Source organism: Oryctolagus cuniculus, chromosome X, assembly GCF_964237555.1.
Source record: "Oryctolagus cuniculus chromosome X, mOryCun1.1, whole genome shotgun sequence".
Classification (NCBI taxonomy): domain Eukaryota; kingdom Metazoa; phylum Chordata; class Mammalia; order Lagomorpha; family Leporidae; genus Oryctolagus; species Oryctolagus cuniculus.
In genome coordinates this window covers 96,684,873-96,710,790 of record NC_091453.1, presented here as the reverse complement: position 1 = coordinate 96,710,790, position 25,918 = coordinate 96,684,873, and the positions used below count along the sequence as shown (strand labels likewise).

The window sequence follows — 25,918 nt, the reverse complement described above, 5'->3', positions numbered from 1 at the left end:
TTTTCTCCTTGTTGTGGTGTCACTTAAACAAATTTGTCTATAATATAAGCTTTTAATTTTTATAATAATTAGCCTAAAAGCTAAAATAAATAAGCAAAAATAAAAATCCTTTCATATAGCATAATAAAACACACAAAAATATGTTCAAAACCTTTTGAAATCTCAGGGAAGTTCTACTTAGTAAATTTACATCTGAGAATCTTCCTTTTACACAAAATTGTCATAATGTTCTGCAAATACTAGATCAATTTACATCTGAATGAAATTTAAATACCAAAGATGTATGTAATTGACAGGACAATTAAAGAAAATTGTGCTTTAGCATATCTTAAAAATTAGGAGCCTTGCTTCCTGAGAATCATCAATGCAATTGTATCTTAGTTCAATTTTTGTTGTGGAAAATTAGCAAGGAATATTTATTTGTAAAAGGAAGCCTGGATTTCAAACCATTGGTATAAATATAAGATTACTTGGTTTATTATCATTGTTAAACATAATTAATTTTAGTAATATTTCTAGTGTGAGAATGCAAAGTGCTAAATGATTCTGATCAGTGACCTTTGTTTGTTTACCAAGACTGTTTTTGTTTTTGTTTTTCCCAAAGAAAGCTTTTATTTAATGAGTACAGATTTCATAAGTGTGTAGGGAATCCCACAGGAGTCCCAAAAGAGTTACAGAGCACCGCTAATCCAAAAAGAAAGAAAAAAAAAAAAAACCAAAATGGAGTTACTTAAGCTAAGGCCACTAAGCACCAGGAACTGCCTAGACCATCTGTCAGAACAGACACAGGGAGTGAGGAGTGATAAGGACTGGGTGACATTACATCATAAGAAGAAGCCAACCAGCTGGCTACTGCATTACTTCACCCTCACCACTCCACCATGATTGGCCACACCCAGAAGACCCCTAAAACATCATTGATCACACCTAGGCACACCCCAAAGGATGAGCTTGTGATTGGTGACACACAAGGGCATCTTCATCACCCACCTACCCCAGAGGGGGGATAAAAAGGCAAGTTTCACAACTGCTCTTCATCCTTCCAGGGATCATGGCTCAGTGCAAGTGAAACTCTGCCCGAGTCTCTGTTATATCTTAATGTTAGCCGTCGCAAAGCACACCGGACACCGGAGTAAGGGAAAGGGTTTATTGGGGAACACCCTACAGACCGGAGTGAAGGGGCAGTGAAGGAAAAAGAGAGAAAGAGAATATAAGAGAGAAACAGAGAGGAGAGGAGCTAGCAAGGAGAGAAGAGAGCAGAGAAGAGAGAGGAGAGGAGAGAGGAGAGCAGAGCCAAGAACCAAGAGGAGGAGGCTAGAGAGAGGAACCGAGAGAGAGCAGGAGAGAAGGGCCAAGAGAACATGTATTTAGAAACAGGCCCTTTTAAAACTTTGCCTGAGGGCAGGCAGGGAAGCAGGAGCAGTGAATCCCATTAGGATGGGGGTGGAGCCTGGCTCAGGTAGCTGGGCCATGCGGCCACCTGGCTACAACTGCGCCAGTTTCCTAACAGTCTCCACTGACTGAAGCTCTGCTCACCACTCTGCTGGAGCCCACCCCGCTTGGACCTCTTATCAGCCTGCTGCCAGACCCGACCTCGGAGCCAGACCAAACCTCTCATCAGGGGCTGCCAGACCTGACATCAAAGCAGGACCAGACCTCTCATCAGGGGACCTCTCTAACTCCCCTCCTTGCCATCTGCCTGGGAACTTTGAGCCCAGAGTGCCAGTTGTCCCATGACTCCTGCCTATAAGTGACTGTTCTTAGATCTGTCTCTCCAAGTAGTAAGGGAGACTTTGGAATCTGGACTTTGGACTTTGACTTTTTTGTGACCGTGATACCAACCTTGAGAACGCAGCATTCATATTACATCATTTTTTAAAAAGATTTATTTTATTTATTTGAAAGACAGAGTTGCAGAGAGAGGTAGAGCCAGAGAGAGAGGTCTTCCATCAGATGGTTCACTCCCCAGATGGCCGCAACGTCTGCAGCTGCACCGATCCGATGCCAGGAGTCAGGAGCTGCTTCCAGGTCTCCCACGTAGGTGCAGGGGCCCAAGGACTTGGGCCATCTTCTACTGCTTTCCCAGGCCATAGCAGAGAGCTGGATGGGAAGAGGAGCAGCCAGGACTAGAACCAGTGCCCATATGGGATGCTGGAGCTTCAGGTCAGGGCATTAACCCGCTGCACCACAGCACCGGCCCCCATATTATATCCTTAAGCCATGAGTGTTTAGACTGTTTATGGTTTTATGCTTTTTATGCTTTATACTTATTACCATTGCTGGATAGGATACTTCTGGAAATCGCCTTACTCCTAGATGTGTGACTAGACCTGTGGACTAATGACATATTGAGTCATATTGACTTTTAGATGTGTGCCTCAAATATATATATATATATGTGTGTGTGTGTGTATATATATTGAATATATATATATACATTGAGTGGTATTGGTCATTGAATAATAAAGTATATTAAAAAGACTGTAACGATTCTGTGTGATTCTTTCTCATGCTCCGACACGTCATATTAGCCTTGTCAAGCTTGTGTGACAAGTGGTGCTTGTGACGAAGTACAACTTTAGGAATATAATGATTCTTCCCACCATACCTGCCCTCCCACCCCATCTCCTCTTCCATCTCTCATTCCCAGTCCCATTCTCCATTAAGATTCATTTTCCATTAACTTTATACACAGAAGATCAGCTCTGTACTAAGTAAAGATTTCAACAATTTGCACACACACACACACACACACACACACACTGTTTGAGAACAAGTTTTACAGTTAATTCTCATAATACAACTCATTGAGGACAGAAGTCCTGCAAGGAAGTAAGTAATAACTCCTATTGTTAATTTAACAACTAACACCCTTATGTATGATGTCAGTGATCACCTGAGGCTCTTGACATGAGCTGCCAAGGCTATGGAAGCCTTTTAAATCCACAATCTCCACCAGTATTTAGACAAGGCCATAATCAAAGTGGAAGTTCTCTTCTCCCTTCAGAGAAAAGTACATCCTTCTTTGATGGCCACTTCTTTCCACTGGGGTCTCTTTCACAGAGATCCTTCATGTAGGACATTTTTTTGCCACAATGCCAAGAGCTGTCTTGAGGGTTTTCACAGAGCCACTCCTATAATAATCATATCAAAACTCGATCAGCAGAAGTCTGACATGCCTAGACATCCTATAAGGTAAGGTGTAGTGATGGAAATACTAATAGGTGTACTTTTATCCCACAAGGTAATATGTAGTGATGGAAATATCGATAGCTGTACTTTTACCCCAATCTTTCTCAGATATTTGTTTATTTGTATTTTCATTCTCATAAGAAAATTATATATTGTACAGTACAGACCATTACAAGTTGTATTCAAGTAAATCAAAATAGTAGAATATGAGGCATTACATAAAAATGCTTAAGAACACCAGCCTTAGAATGAGACTGATCTGGTTTTTAATCCTAGTCAAGAATTCTCTGTGAACTTGAGTCAATTGCTTAAACCTTTTGATTTTTCATTTGCTTTGATATGGGATAAACAAGCTAAGTTAGGATCACTGATCTGGAACTCAGAGTCTAAAAGCCCCCACCCCACTTAATTCTACCCGTCTATATGTCTATCAGATCACCCCTTTGCCTGGGACCTGAAATGGAGGATCCACTCCCTTTCTGACCTCATAAAAGAAGCCTAACCTGGGAAAGGCACTGTCTCCTCTCTGTGTAGCCCAGGACTGGAGGAGTTACTGAGGTGTTTTCTCTCCATTTCCCCTCCCTCAACCCTTTTCTGCTTCTGGGCCACCCCCTACCTATGCCCACATATGTTTGTGCTCACTTTCTCACCTTTTAAATAAATTTTATCACTTTGTTCAATGTATATGTAACTGCACTTAAAATGCTTCTCTAGGTAGAAGGCAACTGGAAACCATTATGCATAGTGAACTAAGTCAGTCTCAAAAGATAATATCATATGTTTTCTCTGATATGTAGTGGTTAATATAGATTTCAAAAAAATGTACAGGAATGTAAGGAACATCTTGTGTTCTGCTTGATGTTTTCAGCCCTTGTTTATACTCCTGTGGAACTGTGGTCTTTCTACTTTTTGCTTGTTGAATGTTATGGTGAGTGGTGCATTAAGCCTATGATTTGAGTGGACTGAAATTATGTTTTTGCAAAAATTAAAGAAAAAAGGAAGGAAAAAGGGGGATTGAGGGATGGAAAAAGGGAGTGAGAGAAGTATGGCTATCTTCTTAGAACTGTACCTATGAAATACATGAAATCTGTTCTCTTAATATATTAATACATTTAAAAAATACAAGGACCAGTAATAAAAATTAAACCCACTTCCTCTACTTCAGCTTCATTTTCAAAATGGTTATTATAATCAATGTCATCAGTTGTGAGAATTAAGCAAAATAATGAATGTAATTTGATTAGAACAAAGCTTGAGGGGCTGGCACTATGGCATAGCAGGTAAAGCCTATGCTATGGGATGCAGTGCCAGCATCCCATGTGGGCACCAGGTCAAGTCCCAGATGCTCCACTTCTGATCCAGCTCCCTGCTAATGTACCTGGGAAAGCAGCACAGTTTGGCTCAATTCCTTGGGCCCCTGCACCCACATGGAAGACATAGAAGAAGCTCCTGGCTCCTGGCTTCAGCCTGGCCCAGCTCCAGCCATTGCAGCCATTTGGGGAGTGAATCAGCAGATTGAAGATTCTCTCTCTCTCTCTCTCTCTCTCTCTCTGTAACTCTGGCTTTGAAATAAATAAATACATCTTAAAAAAAGGACAATGCTTACTACATAGTAAATTATTAATAAATAATAGTGCTAGTGTTTGCTAACAAAAGATATTAATCTGTGGTGTGGCATTAGTTAAGATGTGAATCACTAAGTTTGAAAGTCTTCTCTGATAGTTACTATCTCTGTTACCTGAGGCAGCTCACTGAAATTTGCTGTCTTAGTTCCCTCATGTATAAGATGGAAAGAAAAATTATCTCATACGGTTGTTTTGAGTATTTCAATGAGATAATTTATGTCAACTGTTCAACATGGTGGCCACAACGTGTAAACACTCAATAATGTGCTCCTGCATTTTTTAAATTCATATCACCTTTAAATTCCACCGAGCCAAATAACATGCAAAAACACTCAAGCAATGAATCAAACTGCTAACATTTATAAGAAAAATAAAATGTATGAATCTTACGAGATCATTTTCTATGGAAAGTATACCAGCTGAAGTTTAATGAGTAGATAGAGAATGAACAAAGAAGAAGATCAAAGAGCATTGACACTTGCCCTGTTCTAACATCTTTATTAATAAATTCTTTGGGATATATTTTAATACTCCAATTTCACCTATAAGCTCAACTAATTTTTAATAACACTTAATTAAAAATGTAAAGTGAATATATCCAGATAAAACTCTAAACTTTGTAATATATGTTAAAAAAAAAAAAACCATAGCAGTTTCAGAGCAGTTTCAGCTCTGACAGATTTTCTGACAGAAACACCCTTTTACTCATAGCCATCTAAACAAATGTCACCCATTGTTCAAGGCCCATAGCAAAAGTCAATTTGTTAAAGTCTTCCTAGATTCCTTTATAGAAATATATTTATAAGTTCTCATGGCTATTTCGTCGTATTTTAATTAGTCATAATAGCCACCTCTTTCTGTATGTGTGTTTCTCTTATTTCCCATGATAGATTATAATCTCATGAAAGGGACAAATGGAATATTTTTATTTCTGTCCTAAAAATCATCTACAGCCATTGTCTAGGACATAATGAATACTTAGAATATTTCATATAATCATAAAATATTAGAAGTAGAAAATGAAAGAGGCAATCATATAATTCACGAAAACTAATTATGGAAGAGAAAAAACAAAGCCAGCTATTTTTAAAAATAGCTATGATTGGGGCCAATGTTGTAGCATAGCAGGTAAAGCAACCGCCTACAGTGCCAGCATCCTATATGGACGCTGTTTCAAGACCCAACCACTCCACTTCAGACCCAGCTCTCTGCTATGGCCTGGGAAATCACTGGAAGATGGCCCGAGTCCTTGGGACCCTGCACCTGCATGGGAAGACCCAGAGGAAGCTCCTGGCTCCTGGCTTCAGATCAGCACAGCTCTGGGCGTTGTGGCCAATTGGGGAGTAAACCAGCAGATGGAAGACCTCTCTCTCTGCCTCTCCTCTCTCTGTGTAACTCTGACTCCCAAATAAATAAGTAAATCTTTAAAAAAAAAAAAAAAACCAACCAACCAAACAAACAAACAAACAAAACCAGCAGGGCCAGCACTGTGGCACGGCGGGTTAACACCCTGGCCTGAAGAGCCTGCATCCCATATGGGCGCCAGTTCTAGTCCTGGCTGCTCCTCTTCTGATCCGGCTCTTTGCTATGACCTGGGAGGGCAGTGGGCCCTCCTTACCTTAGGCCTCTTTACCCACGTGGGAGACCTGGAGGAAGCTCCTGGCTCATGGCTCCTGGCTTCGGATCAGTGCAGCTCCGGCTGTTGTGGCCAATTGGAGAGTGAACCAGCAGATGGAAGACCTCTCTCTCTCTCTCTGCCTCTCCTCTCTCTGTGTAAATCTGACTTTCAAATAAATACATAAATCTTAAAAAAATAGCTATATTGGGGCCAGTGTTGTGGTACAGAGGGTTAAACTGCCATTCTCATCAAATACAAGCACAGATTTGAGTCCTGCATGTTCCACTTTTAATCCAGGTCCCTGATAATGCACCTAGGAAAGCAGAGGAAGATGTTCCTAATGCCTGTATCCCTGCAAGCTTTATCAGAGACCCAGATGGAGTTCCAGGCTCCTGGCTTTGGTCTGGGCCAGCCCCAATCACTGCAGCCATCTGGGGAGTGAACCAGCAGTTGGAAGATCTCTGTATCTCTTCCTCTCTCTCTCTAACTCTGCCTTTAATATTTAAAATATCTTTAAAAATAGACCTGATTACAGAAACTTCACTCAAGTTATAGTCCACCTCTTATATCATAGAATCAATTTTATCTTCTGTTGGAGATTATAATATTTTTGGTTTGAAAAATGCCTGCAAGCCTTGTTCTTTCTATGTTTTAAAACAGTATTCAAAAATGTTTTTCTTCACCTTCATTGTTGACTACAATTACAAAATTAATATATTTTAAAAGATTTATTTATTTTTTTGAAAGAGTTGCAGAGAGAGAGAAAGAGAGTTTCATCTTCATGTATTTCTTAGACACACATCTACGAAGATAAAACCATACACAGATGAGTTTCAGCTTTGAAAGATGGTGTTTTTCTCTATAGCATGGAGCTCCAACACAAGTCAAAAACATAGAAAAGACAAACCTGCTTCAAATCGTGATGAAATAACTGAAACCACACTTGCTCTCCAAACCTAAACAAGTAGAAAACTCAACAAAATATGTGAAACTACAATTTTTAGAAATTGTCACAGATGAACACAGAAGACAAGGGAAACGATACCTATGATCACTTTGGCGCTAGGTCAGAAGCGCACTTTCCAGACCAGGACATACAGAGAGAAAACAAGCAGAGCACTCGAAAGGTTGACTGAACTGAGAAGACAGAAATCAGAATCTACAAACTTTCTGGGGATGGAAGTTTTAGGGCATCATACTGGAAAGGAGAGAGATCCACAGGAAACAGCTTGAAAACTCTATATAGGGATTTACTTGTGTTTGTTGTTGCATAAAATGCACAGAATCAAACTACATGAGATGAGGCAACTAACAACCAAGAAGCTATATACTGAGGAGCTCATACAGAATGGAGAGCCTTACCCAAACATTTAAGGCATTCATGGAAACCAAGGGAACACTATGCTCCAGCATGAAGGCTAAATTAGCAGTAAAGGCTACGTTAGAACCATTCTTGCAAAGCTTAAAATAAAAAAATCCAAAGGATGAAGCTATTGCACAAGTAACTTAATTGTCTGTCATTAAAAAAAATCAAAAGTTTTAAGAGAAATGCACAATATGAAATAATTATGCATGTATTTACAAAAATGTTTTTCATCAAATAAATTTGCCTTTCAATTCTAATTTGCCATATACCTTTGAAGTACCTTCATACGTTCAAGTCTAAAGTGTATACTTACAATGATCTCATATTAAGCAGTAAGTTATATAATAGTATGTCAAGGTATACTGTGAAAATGTAAATGTGTACATCACAAACTCTAGAGTAAAATATATGTAACTTATTTTAAAATGATGGTCATTATAAACTCAACTACATCAATAATTGCATTAATGATAAACATTATAAATAAAGCAATGAAATACAGAAATAATCAAAATGAATTACTTTCTTTTTTAAAAAATATTTATTTATTTATTTATTTATTTATTTATATGAAAGTCAGAGTTACAGAGAGAGAAGGAGAAACAGAGACCTACCATCCATTGGTTCACTCTGTAGATGGCCACAACCGTCAGGGTTGGGCCAGGCTGAAGCCAGGAGCCAAGAGCTCCATCCTGGTCTCCCACATGGGTGGTAGGGGCCCAAGCACTTGGGTCATCTTCTCCTCCTTTTTCCAGGCCAATAGAAGGGAGATGGATAGGAAGTGGAGCAGCTGGGACTCAAACCAGTACCCATATGGGTGCCAGTTCAAGTCCTGGTTGCTCCACTTCCGATCCAGCTCTCTGCTATGGACTGAGAAAGCAGTAGAAGATGGCCCAAGTCCATGGGCCCCCGCACCCATGTGGGAGACCTAGAGGAGGCTCCTGGCTCCTTGCTTGGGATCAGTGCAGCTCAGGCCATTGCGGCCAAATGGGGGAGTGAACCAGCAGATGGAAGACCTCTCTCTCTTTCTCTCTCTTTGCCTCTCCTCTCTCTGTGTAAATCTGACCTTCAAATAATAAATAAATCTTTTTTAAAAAAAATACTGATAGTTTCAATGTAAAAGGATGAAGAATGATACACCTTGCAACACTATTCATAAAATAATGGAATAGCTAGCTACATTAATGTCAAAGTAGACTTCAGGAAAAGAATCCTAAATGTATAAGCACCTAATTACAGAGTTTTAAAACATAAGTAGAAAGACTGATAGAACTTCATGGATAAATAGACAATCCTACATTGTGGTTGGAAATTTTAAAATTCCTTTTTTTTATAATCAATACAACAAGTAGATAGAAAACCAGGAAGGGTATAGGAGGCTTAAACAGCACAATAAATCAACTTGGCTAAATTGAAATTTTATAGAATATCTATCCAATAAGAGAAGAACACTTATTTGTTTCAAGTTAACATGAAATAGCCATAAATTGAGCCATAAAAATTTCAATTAATTACAAACTAGAGAAATCATAAAGACAATGTTCTCTGACAACAATAGAATTAAATTATAGATCAATAAAACAAATATATTCCCAGTCATGCATAGCTCCAACAGCAGAAAGCTAGAGCATTATGAGTTTCAAGTGTCAGAAGACACAGCCAGAAGCCAGCAGAGTAACTGGAAAGTCAGAGTCAATCCATAAAAGCAAGGAACTCAAAGAGAAAGCATGATAAAACTGTCCAAATCTTGAAATAACTGCAAAACTGTTCATGTACAGTAGAAAAATTGGAAGTGCCAGGGAAAAAGCAGCAATTGCTCACATATTTGGTTCCCTTACACTCATGTGAGAAAGCCAAAAAGCCAGACTGAGTTCCAGGACCTGGCTTTAGCCATGCCAACCTCTGGCTATTGTGGGCATTTGGGAAGTGAAACAACAGATCAAAGATTTTCTTTCTCTCCCCCTCCCCCCCCCCTTCCTTTCAAAATAAATAAAGTGCTTTTAAAAATGAATGGAACAGGCTGGCCCTGCGGCTCACTAGGCTAATCCTCCGCCTTGCGGTGCCAGCACACTGGGTTCTAGTCCCCGTCGGGACACCGAATTCTGTCCCGGTTGCCCCTCTTCCAGGCCAGCTCTCTGCTGTGGCCCGGGAAGTGCAGTGGAGGATGGCCCAAGTACTTGGGCCCTGCACCCCATGGGAGACCAGGATAAGTACCTGGCTCCTGCCATCGGATCAGCACGGTGCGCCAGCCGCGGCGGCCATTGGAGGATGGACCAACGACAAAAGGAAGACCTTTCTCTCTGTCTCTCTCTCTCACTGTCCACTCTGCCTGTCAAAAAAAAAAAAAAAAAAAAAAAAAAAAAAAAAAAGAAGAAGAAGAAGAAGAATGGAACTGGGGCAGGCACTGCAGCATAGCAGATAAAGCCACCACCTGCAGTGATGGCATCCCATATGGGCGCCCTGCTGCTCCACTTCTGATCCAGCTCTCTGCTGTGCCTTGGGAGAGTAGTAGAGGATGGCCCAAGCCCTTGGGCCCCTGCGCCCGCATGGGAGACCTGGAAGAAGCTCCTGGCTCCTGGCTTCGGGTTGGCGAAGCTCCAGCCGTTGCAGCCAATTGGGGAGTGAACCAGAAGATGGAGGACCTCTCTCTCTCTCTGTCTCTCCTCCTCTGTGTAACTCTTTCAAGTAAAATAAATAAATCTTCAAAAAAAAAAAAAAAGAACACAACAGAGATATCAGCTGCTGTATATTGAAAGTGAGATAAAGTTTCCAGTTTGAGATGAGGCAAGAAAAAAGAACACCAAACAAAATAAATAAATTAAAACAGTTAAATATTAATGATAAAAAGAAAATATTCTCAGTAAAATGAAAATGGAATGTCCTCAACCTGATGAAGGACAACTATGAATGGGTTATGGTAAAGGTTTTAGACTAGGTTTGGAGAAAACTGACCAAAAAGGGAAACTGAGAACATTTGAGTTACAGAAATTTTGTCTATTTATTTTTATAATGTTTATACAGGCATATGTCTATGAACTGTCATTTAAAATGGGCATATCCTAATGTACAAAGATTATACATCAATATGTTTTTTTAAGACTTATTTGTTTCTTTGAAAGTTGGAGTTACACAGAGAGAGAAGGAGACACAAAGGCAGAGAGAGAGAGAGAGAGAGAGAAAGAGAGAGGTCTTCCATCCATTGGTTCACTCCCTAATTGGCCACAACGGCCAAGAGCTATGTGAATCCCAAGCCAGGAGCCAGGAGCTTATTCTAGGTCTCCCATGTGGGTGCAGGGGCCCAAGGACTTGGACCATCTTCTACTGCTTTCCCAGGCCACAGCAGAGAGCTGGATCGGAAGTAAAGCAACTGGGGCTCAAACTGGCACCCATATGGGATGCTGGCATTGCAGGCAGCAGCTTTACCCACTACGCCACAGTGCCGGCCCCAATCAATATGTTTTTAAATTAAATGGATGCAATGCAACATAACTCAAGTAATAAGGCTGACATAAGTACTAAATGTCAAGGTCTCATTTTAGGCTTTCTTTCAAAAGTAATATACGAAATTGTCAAAGGAAACTGAATTAGCAAAGATTAAGTGAGGATGCTGTCAGAACTAGCTTCATGTATGTGTCTTAGGAAGAAGCCTAGAGGATGGGTAACAATTTCTACGTAGAGCAGACACTGTTGACTATCTACCTAATAGCTGTTATTCCGTTCTTATTTTCTGCTTGAACTATAACATAATACAAGAATGCTATCCCTTTCACCGTATGACTCGGGGTAATTCCTGAGATTTTAAATACAATCGTGGCGAACTCCACTATGGACAATGCTTGATTTGTAGGTGGGTATGAGTTTCATTTTTGGCCATTGAGACAAAAACAGAGATATTTTACAATCTTACTGTAAAAACATTTTTTCTTCTTGAAAAGAGACATAAAGAAGAAAAGACTCCCTCTCTTTCTGTTGGACATTTTCCTTTCTGGGGCAGCCATTTTGTGACCATGAGAGAAAATAGCCCAGGGCCAAAACTGTCACTTTGTAGCTTTCACTACATATCAAGTTGAAAAATGGAAAGAATCTGGATCCTTGATCACGGCAGTGATCCAATTAAATGCCCTGCCCTATATATGCCTACTTGGAATTTATTCTGATGGGGGGAATAAATTTCTGCATTGTTTATAACATATTTGTCTAAGTTTTCTATTACTTGAAGAAGCTGAAGGTACCATAATTGATATTTTTCACTGCTATGGAAGCCTTGGGAAGGAACTCACTAAGCAATAACCATGTAGTCTGGTGGCTGGAAATTTCCACATAGCAAACAACCATTCAAAAAACAAACAAACAAAAAACTTCTGACATCAAGTTAAGAATGGAAGACAAACCACTATAAGGAAACAAAGTAGACCAGACTTAAATCGGCTCCATTTGAAAGAAATATACCTTAACTGAAAAAAAAAAAAAAAACATTACTTTTGTGTGTGCACTCAATCTGAAATGGAAATGGGAGATGATTATCCAAACTATTCACTCTTTTTTTTTTTTGACAGGCAGAGTTAGTCAGTGAGAGAGAGAGAGACAGAGAGAAAGGTCTCCCTTTGCCGTTGGTTCACCCTCCAATGGCCGCCGCGGCCAGCGCGCTGCGGCCGGCGCACCGCGCTGATCCGAAGGCGGGAGCCAAGTGCTTCTCCTGGTCTCCCATGGGGTGCAGGGCCCAAGCACTTGGGCCATCCTCCACTGCCTTCCCGGGCCACAGCAGAGAGCTGGCCTGGAAAAGGGGCAACCGGGACAGAATCCGGCACCCCGACCAGGACTAGAACCCAGGGTGCTGGCACCGCAGGTGGAGGATTAGCCTATTGAGCTGCGGCGCCAGCCCAAACTATTCACTCTTGTTTGAATGACCCGAGCCTTTTGTGAAAAATCTATGAGTTGTATATGAGCACATTTTAAGAACAAAGATATGCGTACATGTGAAATCCATAAATTGGGGCCAGTGTTGTGGCATAGCAGGTAAAGCCAATGTCTGTGATGCCAGTATCCCATATGGAGGCCAGTTCAAGTCCTGGCTGCTCCACTTCTCATCTATTTCCCTATTGATGCACCTGGGAAAGTAGCAGAGGATGGCCCAAGTGCTTGGGCCCCTGCACCCACATGGGAGACCTGGTTGAAGCTCCTGGCTCCTACCTTCAGCCTGGCCCAGCCCCTGCCATTGTGGCCTTTGGGGAATAAACTAGCAGATGGAAGCTCTCTTTCTCTGTCTCTCCCTCCCTCTCTCTGTAACTCTTCAAGTACATAAAATAAATTTTAAAAAGAGAAAAGAAGTACATAAATTAATGAAATTATTCTAGAATAGATACGAACATGATTTCTTAAGCTTTTTTCAAATTTTTTAAGTGTTATACTTAAACTTGTAAAATATTTAAATGGACTTATTTATTCATTTGATTTTGTAAACACAGATATAGAGTTTCAACTTTAATTATAAGTAATATAGAAAGTAAGGACTCCTCTTGCATTGATGACAAGTTAATTATGGTAAATAACAAAAATCCTCAGCATTTTTCAAATACTCCCTGAGGTACTTATAGAGTAACATGATTTGACCTGCTTGAAAGTGAAGGGATAGAGAAGGTTATGAAGAAAATCAAGAGACTTACCCTGGAGTATTTGTCAGAAATTACCACATGAAATTGGAAACAAAATTAGAATCAGAATTCAGTCACACACTGATCTCCTGTCCTTTTTAACGAGAATACCACTCTCATCTCTTTCCAGAAAGGAAAAAAAAAATGGCAATATGCAATACACTGAAAAGCAGGGTTAGTTTTTCTGCAATTGTGAAAAATACAGCAGATTGTTTTCTACCATATATCTCCTAAAACAAACAAAATGAGGCCAGATAAGCAAAAAAGCATTGTGCTTCTGCAGTCATAGGAAATGAATTGGTTGAGTACCAGCTTGTGAACACTGACTGTCCCCTAAACAATGCGTTAGAAAAGAAGAAAGAGAGCTCTTCGGAGCAATGGGCTAGGTAAACTGCTAAGACAAAGAAGAATACAATTCATAATTAAACAACTGTGCCTGACTTATTTATGTGAGACCTAAGGCAAACTAATTTTATTTGCAGACATGTACAAAGAAAATGATACAGAGATCCATTACAAGGTTATTACAGGAAATAACAATTTTTTAAAAGAAGAAATGGAAACAATTAAAAGCAACGTTTTATCAAAAGAAAATCAGAAGTACAAAACTCAAAGGCATAAGCTTTTTCAGGTAAGGATAGGACAGGCCCTTAATTAAAAGGTTTCTCAGGGAAAAAAAAAATATGTTCTTTAAAATTGAAAAAAAAAAAAAAAAAAAGGATTGGACATGCATAGAAATTTAGAACTTGCCATGGTTTGGAGGTGATCTGTACCCTGAACGTTTGTGTCGAAATCTTGCTCCCAGTGTGGCAATGTGAAGCATGGTAGAACCTTTAGGAGGTGGAGTTTAGCATAAGGTAATTAGATCATTAGAGGTTCTGACTGCAGAAGGAATTAAGGTAGTTCTCTGAGATGCTGATTAGTTCTCAAGAGAGGGTTATTATAAAACAGTACCACTGGCCTGTCTTCACTCTCTGACTTACTGTCTCTACATGTGATCTCTCTGCCTTACACATACTCACTCCCATCATGATGCCATCTGCCACAATGTGATGCGGCCATGGAGGCTCTCACTAGATTCTAAATTAATAGGTCACCTGATCTTGAAATTTCAGTCTCCAAAACTGAACTAAACAAACCTCTTTTTTCTGTATAAAGTGCACAGCTTCCAGTATTTTCTTATAGCAATGGATTACATTATAACTGAGAAGACAGCACATGTAAGTTGTCCAGCCTGTCTAATGTTCTAAATGTAATTCTAAAAATAAAACATACGGGCTGGCGCCGTGGCTCAATAGGCTAATCCTCTGCCTTGCAGCGCTGGCACACTGGGTTCTAGTCCCGGTCGGGGTGCCGGATTCTGTCCCGGTTGCCCCTTTTCCAGGCCAGCTCTCTGCTGTGGCCCAGGAGTGCAGTGGAGGATGGCCCAAGTGCTTGGGCCCTGCACCCCATGGGAGACCAGGAGAAGTACCTGGCTCCTGCCATCGGATCAGCACGGTGCGCCGGCCGCGGTGGCCATTGGAGTGTGAACCAACGACAAAAGGAAGACCTTTCTCTCTGTCTCTCTCTCTCACTGTCCACTCTGCCTGTCAAAAAAATAAATAAATAAAACATACATTTCAAGATACACACACACACACATACACACACACTCATAGAGTATACCCTTATATCATGTGTATGGATAGCTGGGGCTCATCTAAATCACTTGAATAGATTAAAATAAAATAAATGAAATTTCTATTTCTAATTAAAAGTTATTTTTATGCTAGTAAAGCATCTAAGGATACTGACTACATTTAATGAACATATATTTCCTTATTGTCTATTTTGTAATCTGAATTAATATTTATTCTGTTATTTGAATCTGCTCCATAAACCCTGCTTCCTCAGGCATAAAGTCTTTCATAATTCAGGCCCTTGCTCTGTCCTGGATGACAACTAGTGAATCTGAAAAAAAAAAAAAAAAAAGAACTCATTCCCTAGTCTTCTGATATTAATGGGATACCATGTTACTCTTCCTCTCCTCTCTGTTCTCCATACTCAAGTCCTACTTGTATAGATGCATCTGAGTACAATCAACTGTTGACAAAGCTTGGAAACCATGGAAATATCAGACTTTCAAAGCTCAAGTTTCAGCTTTTTCAGAGCGAATAAGCTTTTAAATAGTAAATTGACCTCACTGATATTTTCATTTTTTCTAGCTACAAAAGCTACATAGCAGTACCTCTAAGCTAAGGTTGCTTTGAGAATTCCATGAAAATGTATATAAAAGTATTGTGCAAATAGTAATATACCATATAGATGTAGTACACTATTGCTCCCCAGAAGTCTGAAGGAGTACACTAGGCCCCTGTTCTCCTGGGGTTCCCTTTCCTTAATTTCATTTACTCATAGGGTCCAAAAACATTGAATGGAAAATTTAAAAGTAATTAATATGTATTAAATAATTTTTATTACACCACATTGTTATAGTTTTTCTATTTAATTATTAGTTATTATTGATATTTTAGTGTTCATAATTCATAAGTTAAACTTTATCCTAGGTGTACTCATATAGGAAAAAAACCATAGTATATGTGAGATTTGTTATTATCTGTGGTTTTGGGCATCTACCTTGGTCTTGCAATATATTGCCCATGGATAAGGGGAGAGTACTGTAACTTCAATCAGGGCTAAATTTCAAGGCTCTGAATTGTAATCAGTGGAAAATGATATTTGAGATCGTTCTCATATTTAACTACACGTGAGGCTAGAAGGCATTGCATCAGGCCTAACTTCATTCCTACTTTACAGATTTTAGGAGAATGTGGTCAGATGAATTAAAAAAAGACTTAGCTCTCTGTAATATTTGTAGTTAAAAAAACGAAACTAAATATATTTTGCAGAGAAGTTATTCAGATGAATTTCAGATATCCACCTACATGAATGAAAGATGTTTAAGTCTGTATGTGCATGTGTTAGGACTGGAATATTGGTACTGCCATGGTACTTTCTTTTTTAAAAAAAATATTTATTTATTTATTTGAAAGTCAGAGTTACACAGAGAGAAAAGCAGAGGCAGAGGCAGAGAGAGAGAGAGAGAGAGGTCTTCCATCCACTGGTTCACTCCCCAATTGGCCACAATGGCCGGAGCTGCGCTGATTGGAAGCCAGGAGCCAGGAACTTCTTCCGAGTCTCCCATGCAGGTGCAGGGGCCCAACGGTTTGGGCCATCTTCCACTGCTTTCCCAGGCCATAGCAGAGAGCTAGATTGGAAGTGGAGTAGCCAGGTCTCAAACCGGCACCCATATGGGATGCTGGCACTGCACTGCAGGTGATGGCTTTACCTGCTGCGCCCAGTGCTGTCCCCTGCCATGGTACTTTCATGATGCTTTAAGTGACTATTAAATTCCTTAGAAATACGTGCTAGAAATGGCATAAAACTATCTTCGATTTTTAGATACATATATTTCTCCAGATTTATTCTGTTTTTTAAATTGTAGAGAAGAAAGGTGTTTTGTCACTTACTATTTTCAGTTAGAATCTTAAGGTCACGATTTGACTTTATTACTGATAAACATTGTCTAAAATCATCACAGTCTTATTCTTTTTTAAAAGAAGTTTTCTTGAGATATAATTCATATACTTTAAGCTATAAACATCAAGATATAACTCATATACTTTTAAACTAAATTTCAATGATTTATACATTTATTCAATGATTTATAAAATACAATGATTCATGTATCAGTGCAGTTATCACTATAAACTAATTTCAGGACATTTTTATCACCCCTAAAACAAATTTTGTATCCGTTAGCAAACTCCATTCACTCACAGCATATCAGGACCCAGCCCTAGGCAACCAACAATCTAATGGCTAAATCTATGGTTTTGCCTATTCTGGATACTTCCTATACACAGAATCATCTAATATGTTTCCTTTTGACTGTTTTCTCAGCATCATGTCTTCATAGATTTTTCTTTGTTTTGTCATGTATCACTCTTCATTCTATTTTATTGACCAATAACATGCCATTATAGGGATATACCATGTTTTTACGCCCATATCCATCAATCAGTTTATGGATATTTGATATTTGGTATATTTACACTTTGGGGCTTTAGGAATAAGTGTGCTATGAACATTCGTGCACACATTTGGGTATGGCCATATTTTAATTTCCCTCTGGTATATACCTACAGAATGAATTGGTAGGTCATATGATAATTTGATGTTAGCTTTTTGAGGAACCTTCAAACTGTTTTCCATAATGGCTACACCATTTTACAATCCCACCAGCAAAGTATTTGGTTTCTATTTCTTCCACATTCTCACCAACATCTGTTATTGCCTTTTTTTCTGAAGTACTATCTCATTTTGATTTGGATTTCCAATTGGTTGTATTTCCATTATGGCTTATGCTACTAAATGTCTTTTCTTTCACTTACTGCCATTTGTTTATCTTTAAATAAATTTCTATCCAAATCCTTTGCCCATTTTATCAAATGAGTTATCTGTCTTTATGTTGATTAGTTGTAAGATTTCTCTGTATATTCTGGACACTGGTTTATTTTCAGATATATCATTTTCAAATATTTTCTCCCTTTCTGTGGCTTTAATTTTCATTTTTATTGGTATACTCCTCTGTATAAAAAGAATTTCATTGTGATAAAACGTAATTTATTTATTTTACTATATTTTTATGCTTAAATGTCATATCTAAGAAACCATTGTCTAATCCAATACCACAGCCTCTACTCATTTCTCTCAATTAAATTTTTTAAAAAACATAACAGCTTTATTGGTATATTTTACCTACTACACAATGTATGATTTAAAGTGTGCCATTCAGTGATTTTTTAGCTTATTTAAGTCCTTTTCCCACTTTTAAATTTTATTATCTTTTTGCAATTGGGTTGTAAGAGTTTTTTTTTTTTAATATATATTCTGTATAACAGATCCTTATGAATTGGATAATTTTTAAATATTTCTCCTACTTTTTAGGTTATCTTTTCACTTTCTTGACAATGTTCATTGAGTCAGAAAAGTTTTAATTATGATGAACTCCAAATTCTCATCTTAAATATATAACTTGGTCATGAGTGAGACTCAGGGTATAGTCCATTCTAGAGCAAAATTCCACTCTTCAATTGTGGACCTGTGAAACCAGAAAAGAGGTTTTTTTTTTTTTTTTTCAAAATATAAGGATGGGACAGGTGTGTTAGATATTCACATCGCAAAACAGAAAAATAGGAAGAATAAACATGGCCATGGGTTCCAAACAACTTGAAAACTCAACAGGAACAATTTCACAGACTTTAAGGACTAAAAATATTCCTCTAGGGGCTAGTGTTATGGTGCAATGAGTTAAGCTGCCACCTGTGACACCAACATTCCACATAAGTGCCAGTTTGAATCCTGGCTGCTCTGCTTCCTATCCAGCTCCCTGCTAAGGAACCTGGGAAAGTAGTGGAAGATGGCCAGAGTACTTGGGTGCCTGCCACAAATGTCGCAGACCCAGATAGAGTTCTGGGCTCCTGATTGCAGCCTGGCCCAACTCAGGTCATTGCTGTCATTTGGGGAGTGAATCAGTGTATGGAAGTTTCTCTTTCCCTGTCTCTCTCTCTCTCTTCCCCTCTGTAACTGTTGTTATATATATATATATATATGTATATATATATATATACATACATGAATAGTCTTCTATGACTTGGTGCTCTATCCTCTGCTACCATATCTCTACCCTTGGAGTCATTTTTTCTTCTTTTTTTGTCCCAGCTCTGTCTCATTCACTTTAGGCTGGCAACACTTTTTGCTGGTATAAAATTCTCAAAACATGTATTGGCTTCATGTCCAATTTATGGTGATCCAAGTCATTGGATAAGAAGATTCTCCATAGTTACCTACTAAATCACTACATGTCTAATCATGGCTTCTGCTCAGATGGTTCATTAAATCTACATGTCACACACCTATCTCTTAGCAAGCAATTGTTCAGCCATATACTTGACTGCTTCTAAAGCACACTATCTGTGTAGGCAGAGGATTTTCCAAGTCATCAGTTCTGGTTCCACTGTGATAAATAGTTATCCAACAATTTATCTTGTTCCTCTTGCATTTTACAATAAACATGGAGGAATTGGGCTGCATCATTCACATTTTACTTAGAAATCCCCTTAGCTAAATAGCTAAGATCACTACTTACAGATTCCACATTCTTTGTGACAGAATATAATTCAGACAAGACTCAGCCACCTTATAACAAGGATTACCTTTTATCAAGTGTCCAGCAACATGTTCATAATTTTTTCTTAAATTCTTACTATAAGTACATTTAGTACTCATATTTTAACCAATCATCTCTTAAAGGCAATCTATGATTTTTCTATAAGCACTTTAAAACTCTGCCAGTCTCTATTATTACCAGATTCCAAACTCCACATTTTTAGGTATATATTACTGCAACACTCCAACTGCTGACCCAATCTCAATCAGATGATTAAGTCTGCCATAACACATTAACACTAACTACCTGGCTTAGATCAACAAAAATGTCTTTTCTCACAGTACTGGAGTCAATGTCTAAAATCAAGGTATTGGTAGAACTATGCTTTCTCCAAGGGCTGTGGGGAAGAGTTCTTCTTTGTCTCTTCCAGCTTGTGACAGTTCCTTTGCTATTCTTCTACTTGAGATGCATCTCCAGTCTACTCATAATCATCAAACGGTATTCTTTTGTGTATCTGTGTCCCTTCACATCATCTTAGAGGACACCAGGCATATTGGATTAAAGGTTAACTCTATTTCTATACGACCCCATCTTAATCAATTGCATTCTCAATGGCTTTATTTCCAAATAATGTTACATTCTGAGGTATTTGAGGTTATGTAAGACATAAACTATCTGTTTCATAGACACAATTCTAACCGTAACAAATATGAGTTGTGTGTGTGTGTTCCTTGTGATTTTTTTTGCATTCTGGCTTATGTTATCTGCTTATGGAAATAGTTTTACTTATTACTTTCTAATTTGAATGTCTTTTATTTCTTTTTATTACCTAATTGTTCTAGCTCGTACTTTCAGTAAAATAATGAATAGCAGTGCTGAAAATGGGCATTCATGTCCTGCTCCTAATCTTCAGGGGAAAATGCTCAGTTTTCATCATTGATAATGTTAGCTATTGGTTTTTCATAAATGCAGTTTATCATATTGAGGAAATTCTCTTCCATTTCTAGTGTTTTGAGTGTTCCTATCATGAAAAGATGCTAGATTTTTACCCAGGACACTTTACAGGCACCTGGGGACATTGATTTGGGGTGTTCTTATTTATGGTGTGTGAGTATGTAAAGGGATGGGGTTCACTCAGTTCTCATGTTATTTTAAATGTTTGCCAGTCTGAACTATCGGAGGTTAATTGTTCTCAACCCTATGAGATTCAAGTCCATTGGCTAATGCTATTGTAAGAGAATCTTGGGACGTTCATTGTCAATGGATCCCTAAAACCTGTGATTCTTTTCTGGGCAAGATTGGTTTTTACTTAGAAGTGTTTTAAACATTTTTTACATGAAAAAAAAAAAAAGAAAAGATGCTAGATTTTGTCAGATGCATTTATTGTATTAATTCAGATAATAATATATTTTTCATTATTCTATTAATGTGAAGTGTTGCATTAACAGTTTTTCTCATGTTAAACAACCCTTATATTTCTGTGATAAATGCTACTTTGTCATGGTATACAATCCTTTCAATATGCTGCCATAGTCTGTCTAAAAGTATTTTGTCAAAGACTTGCACCCCATGGGAGACCAGGATAAGTACCTGGCTCCTGCCATCGGATCAGCGCGGTGCGCCGGCCGCAGCGCGCTGGCTGCGGCGGCCATTGGAGGGTGAACCAACAGCAAAGGGAGACCTTTCTCTCTGTCTCTCTCTCTCACTGTCCACTCTGCCTGTCAAAAAAAAAAATAATAATAAAATAAAAAAATAAAAACAAAAAAAATAAAAACATCTATATCCATAAGGGACATTTGTTTAAAGTTTCCTTGTAGTATTTTTGCCCTTGACATAAGGGCATCATAAAATAAATTAGGAAATGTTTCTTTCTGTTCTATATTTTGGATGTTTTTTGAAGGTATTTCCATTATTATTGAACTGTTCGATAGAATTTACCAGTGAAATCTGCACCTGGACTTCTTTGTGTTGGAAGGCTTTTGGTTCTTGTGTTAATCTTTTTATTATGTTCAGATTTTCCATTTCTCCCTGGATGCATTTTGGTAATTTGTGTGTTCTACACATTTATCCATTTCTTCTTGACTATAAGATTTGTTGGGATACACTTTTTCACATTTATTCTCTTATATAATTTTTAATTCTGAAAAGTCAATAGTAATGCCCTCTTGTTTCTTATTTTAGCTATTTGTTTATTCTTTTTTTTTTTTTTTTTGTAGATTTAGCTAATGGCTTATCAAAGTTTTTAGTGTTTTCAAAGGACCGACTTTTGGGGCCGACGCTGTGGTGTAGATGGTAAAACCACTGCCTGCAGTGCCGGCATCTCATATGGGTCCTGTTTCAAGTCCCGGCTGCTCCACTTCTGATCCAGCTCTCTTTTATGGCCTGGGAAAGCAGTAGAAGATGGCCCAAGTCCTTGTACCCCTGCACCCACGTGGGAGACCTCGAGGAATCTCCTGGCTCCTGGCTTGGGATCGGCACAGCTCCAGCCATTGTGGCCAGTTGGGGAGTGAACCAGTGGATGGGAGACTTCTCTCTCTCTCTCTCTGCCTCTCCTTCTCTCTCTGTTTAACTCTTATTTTCAAATAAATAAATAAATAAATCTTTTAAAAAAATAAAGATCTCTCTCTCTGCTTCTGCCTCTCTGTAACTCTGCCTTTCAAAATAAATAAATCTTAAGGAAAAAAAAAAACAACAAAGAACCAACTTTTGGTTTCATTGAGTCTTATTGTTTTTCTATTCTCTGTATTTCTTATCCTGGCTCTTTTTTATTATTATTATTTTCTTCATACATCTAGATTTATGTTTACTTTTCTTTATATAGCTCATTAAGGTGTGAAGTTATTCATTTTAGATATTTTTGACTTTTTTAATGTAGACATTTACAGCTATATATTTCACTCTCACCATTGGTTACACTGAATTCCTTGAGTTTTGGCATATTTTGATTTTGTTGTTATTCATCTCCAAGTATTTTCTAATTTCCTTGTGATATATTTTTTGACCCACTACTTGTTTAAGAGCATTGCTGATTTTCCACATTCTTGTGATATTCTTTTTCTTCTAATACTGATTTTTGGCCTTATTTGATGTGACCATTAAGGTATTTTGTATTATTTTAATTTACTGAGAGTTGTTTAGTGACTTAATATATGATTTATTCTGGAGAATGATTTGAGTGTCCTTGAAAAAATATTGTGTATCTTGTTGTTGAATTGTGTTCCATACATGACTCTTAGATCTAGTTGACTCGTATGGTATTGTTCAATCCTAAACTTCCTTATTTATCTTTTGCCTAGATGTTTCATCCAGTATTGAAGTCTTCAATCATTATTGTCAAAGTGTCTATTTCCTTTCAACCATATCAAATGCTTGCTGCATATATTTAGAGACTCTGTTGTTTGGTTTGTATATGCTTATACTTATTATTTCTTCTTGATTAATGGTAATTTCAGCAACATAAAATATATATACATAATGTATTTCATTATAACTTGTAACACTTTGACTTGAACTCTATTTTTCTGTCTCATTAGTATTGCTACCTCTGTTGCCTTTTGGTTATTGTTATATAAAATATCTTTTTCCATCCATTTACTTTGAATCTACATATTTCTTTAGAGCTAAACCAAGTCTCATACAGATAGCATCTAATTGTATCAAGATCTTTTTATTCATTCTGTTAATTTCTACCTTTTGACTAGAGAATTTAAACCATTTGAAAGTAATATTAAAGGAAGAAGGGGTTATTTGTCAAACTTTTTTGGTTCTTCATCTTCCATAATTGTCTTCTTTTGTGTCTAACTGATTTTTGTAGTATACAGTTTTGAATACTTTCTTATTCACTTTTGTGTATTTTTTTATATTTTCTATGTCATTATCATGGAGAAAACAAGTAACATCCCAAATTTGTATATATCTAGTTCTAATTGATACCAACTTAGCTTCAATGGTATACAAAAACTGCTCCACACAGCTCTGTCACACAATTTATTTGTGGTACCACTGTCAACAATTTCATTGTTAGGAGTAGGTGTTGCCTGGTGATTAAGAAGCACACATCAGAGGACCTGGGTTCAATTCCTAACTCTGGCTCCAACAAACATGGCTCAAGTAATTGGGTTCCTGCCATCCACTTGGGAGACTAGGATTGTATTCCCAGGTATTGGATTCTGCCTGGACCTTGTCCACCTCTTGTGGGCATTTAGGGGTGAACCAGTAGATGGGAGCCCTCTTTTTGTCTATGTATGCCTGTCTGTCTCCCTCACTTTCTGTCTGTATCTCTGATATAAAATAAATACATTTAAAAAATTGTTTTAATTTCATTATTATATGTGCCAGTTAACATATTTATAATTACTATTCTATCAACTTATCTTTTATATTATATAGAAAATGGAAAGTGGGAGTTACAAACCAAAAATACAACAAAGATAGTTTTTACATTTACCTATGTAGTTACTTCTATGGAAATTCTTCAGTTCCTCATATGGCTTTTTTTTTTTTTTTTTTTTTGACAGGCAGAGTGGACAGTGTGAGAAAGAGACAGAGAGAAAGGTCTTCCTTTGTCGTTGGTTCACCCTCCAATGGCCGCCACGGCCGGCGCGCTGCGGCCGGCGCACCGCGCTGATCCGATGGCAGGAGCCAGGAGCCAGGTGCTTTTCCTGGTCTCCCATGGGGTGCAGGGCCCAAGCACCTGGGCCATCCTCCACTGCACTCCCTGGCCACAGCAGAGAGCTGGCCTGGAAGAGGGGCAAGCAGGACAGAATCCGGCGCCCCGACCGGGACTAGAACCCGGTGTGCCGGCGCCGCTAGGCGGAGGATTAGCCTAGTGAGCCGCGGCGCCGGCCATATGGCTTTGACTTACTATCTACTGTCCTTTCATTTCAGACTGAAGGACTCTCATTTTTGAAAGGTAGCTTTTCCACATATAGAATTTTGGCTGATAATTATTCTTTTCATTCCAGAGTGTGCATCAACAGGAAGCTTGAATCAGAAGCAAGGTCTGGACTCAGATCCAGGCATTCTGATGGGGAAATGGGCATCTTAATTGGCATCTTAATCACTAGGCCAAATGTCAGTCTTTCCACTGTTATCGCATGTTTATGATTGCTACTTCAAGATTATTTCTTTAACTTTCAACAATTTAGTTATAATGTGTCTCAATATGTATCTCTGTGTTTACCCTTGGAGTTCAGTGAATTTTTTCACTATATAGATTTACATCTCCTATCAAATTAATAACATTTGGAGCCATTATTTATTTATTTATTTATTCAGATATTCTCTCTTCCCCTGACTCTCTTTCTCTTTTCCTTCCAGAATTCCCATTATTCATATGTTGGTACATTTTATGGTGTCTCACAAGTCTCTTAGGTTCTGATCATCTTTCTTCATTCTTTTTTGTTTCAGCTTCTCAGACAGGATAATTTCAATGAACCTTTTTTTAACTGCTGATTCTTTGTTCTGATTGATCAAATTTGTTATTAAAACCTTCTAGTTAGGTACCATTTCAGAAGTTTGTGTATTTCAAGTGACAAGATTTGTTTGGTTCCGTTTATGATTTTTCTTTATTGATATTCTCCTTTTGTTCACACATCATTCTCCTAGTTTTTGTTAGTTCTTTGAGCATACTTATGACAGTTGCCTTACAGTGTTTTTCTAGTACTTCTAATGTCTGTTCTTAATCAGGAACCATGATTTCTCCAATGACAGAAAGTGAGCCCCTGACTTTTTCAGATTTGTGGGGTGCTGTCCAAGAAGCATGCTTCTGTATCACCCTACTCAGAATACCAATGGGGTATGCATGGTTGAAAAGTCTATGCAAGTCCAAGAGCAGGGAAAGCAGGCAGGAGCTCATAGCAACATATAAGCATATTTTAACAACTGACCATAGATGCTATTACCCAAAGTTCATGTCCATGAATTCCTTAGGATGTCTCACCTGTTGATCCCTTTTCACAAGGGGTCAACACACACACACTCAGCCTTCTGCATGCTCCACTACACACAGCCAGTGCTTTGCACTCCACAGAATATGTTGTCCATCAGCCTCCACAGACAGTATGTACGAGTGCCAGCACACTGATATCAGTAGCAGGCCCAACTCTGTTGGATTAAGAGAAGAATACAATCTTGAATATTTCAGAACACTGTCCTAGAGAAAATAAAGGTTCTCAGAACCCATACTGGCTTTGTTAGGATCAAAGTAAAGTATACAAGCCTAAGACATCTCCCCCAAGAAGGAAGCAGAGGAGT

At 38.3% G+C, this 25,918-nt stretch overlaps 1 pseudogene; it reads left to right on the top strand.

Annotated features, from left to right (window-relative positions):
• Window positions 1-24,710, top strand: part of LOC100348433 (RNA-binding protein 34-like) — a 91,269-nt pseudogene extending 66,559 nt beyond the window's left edge.
• Window positions 24,711-25,918: the final 1,208 nt, after the last annotated feature.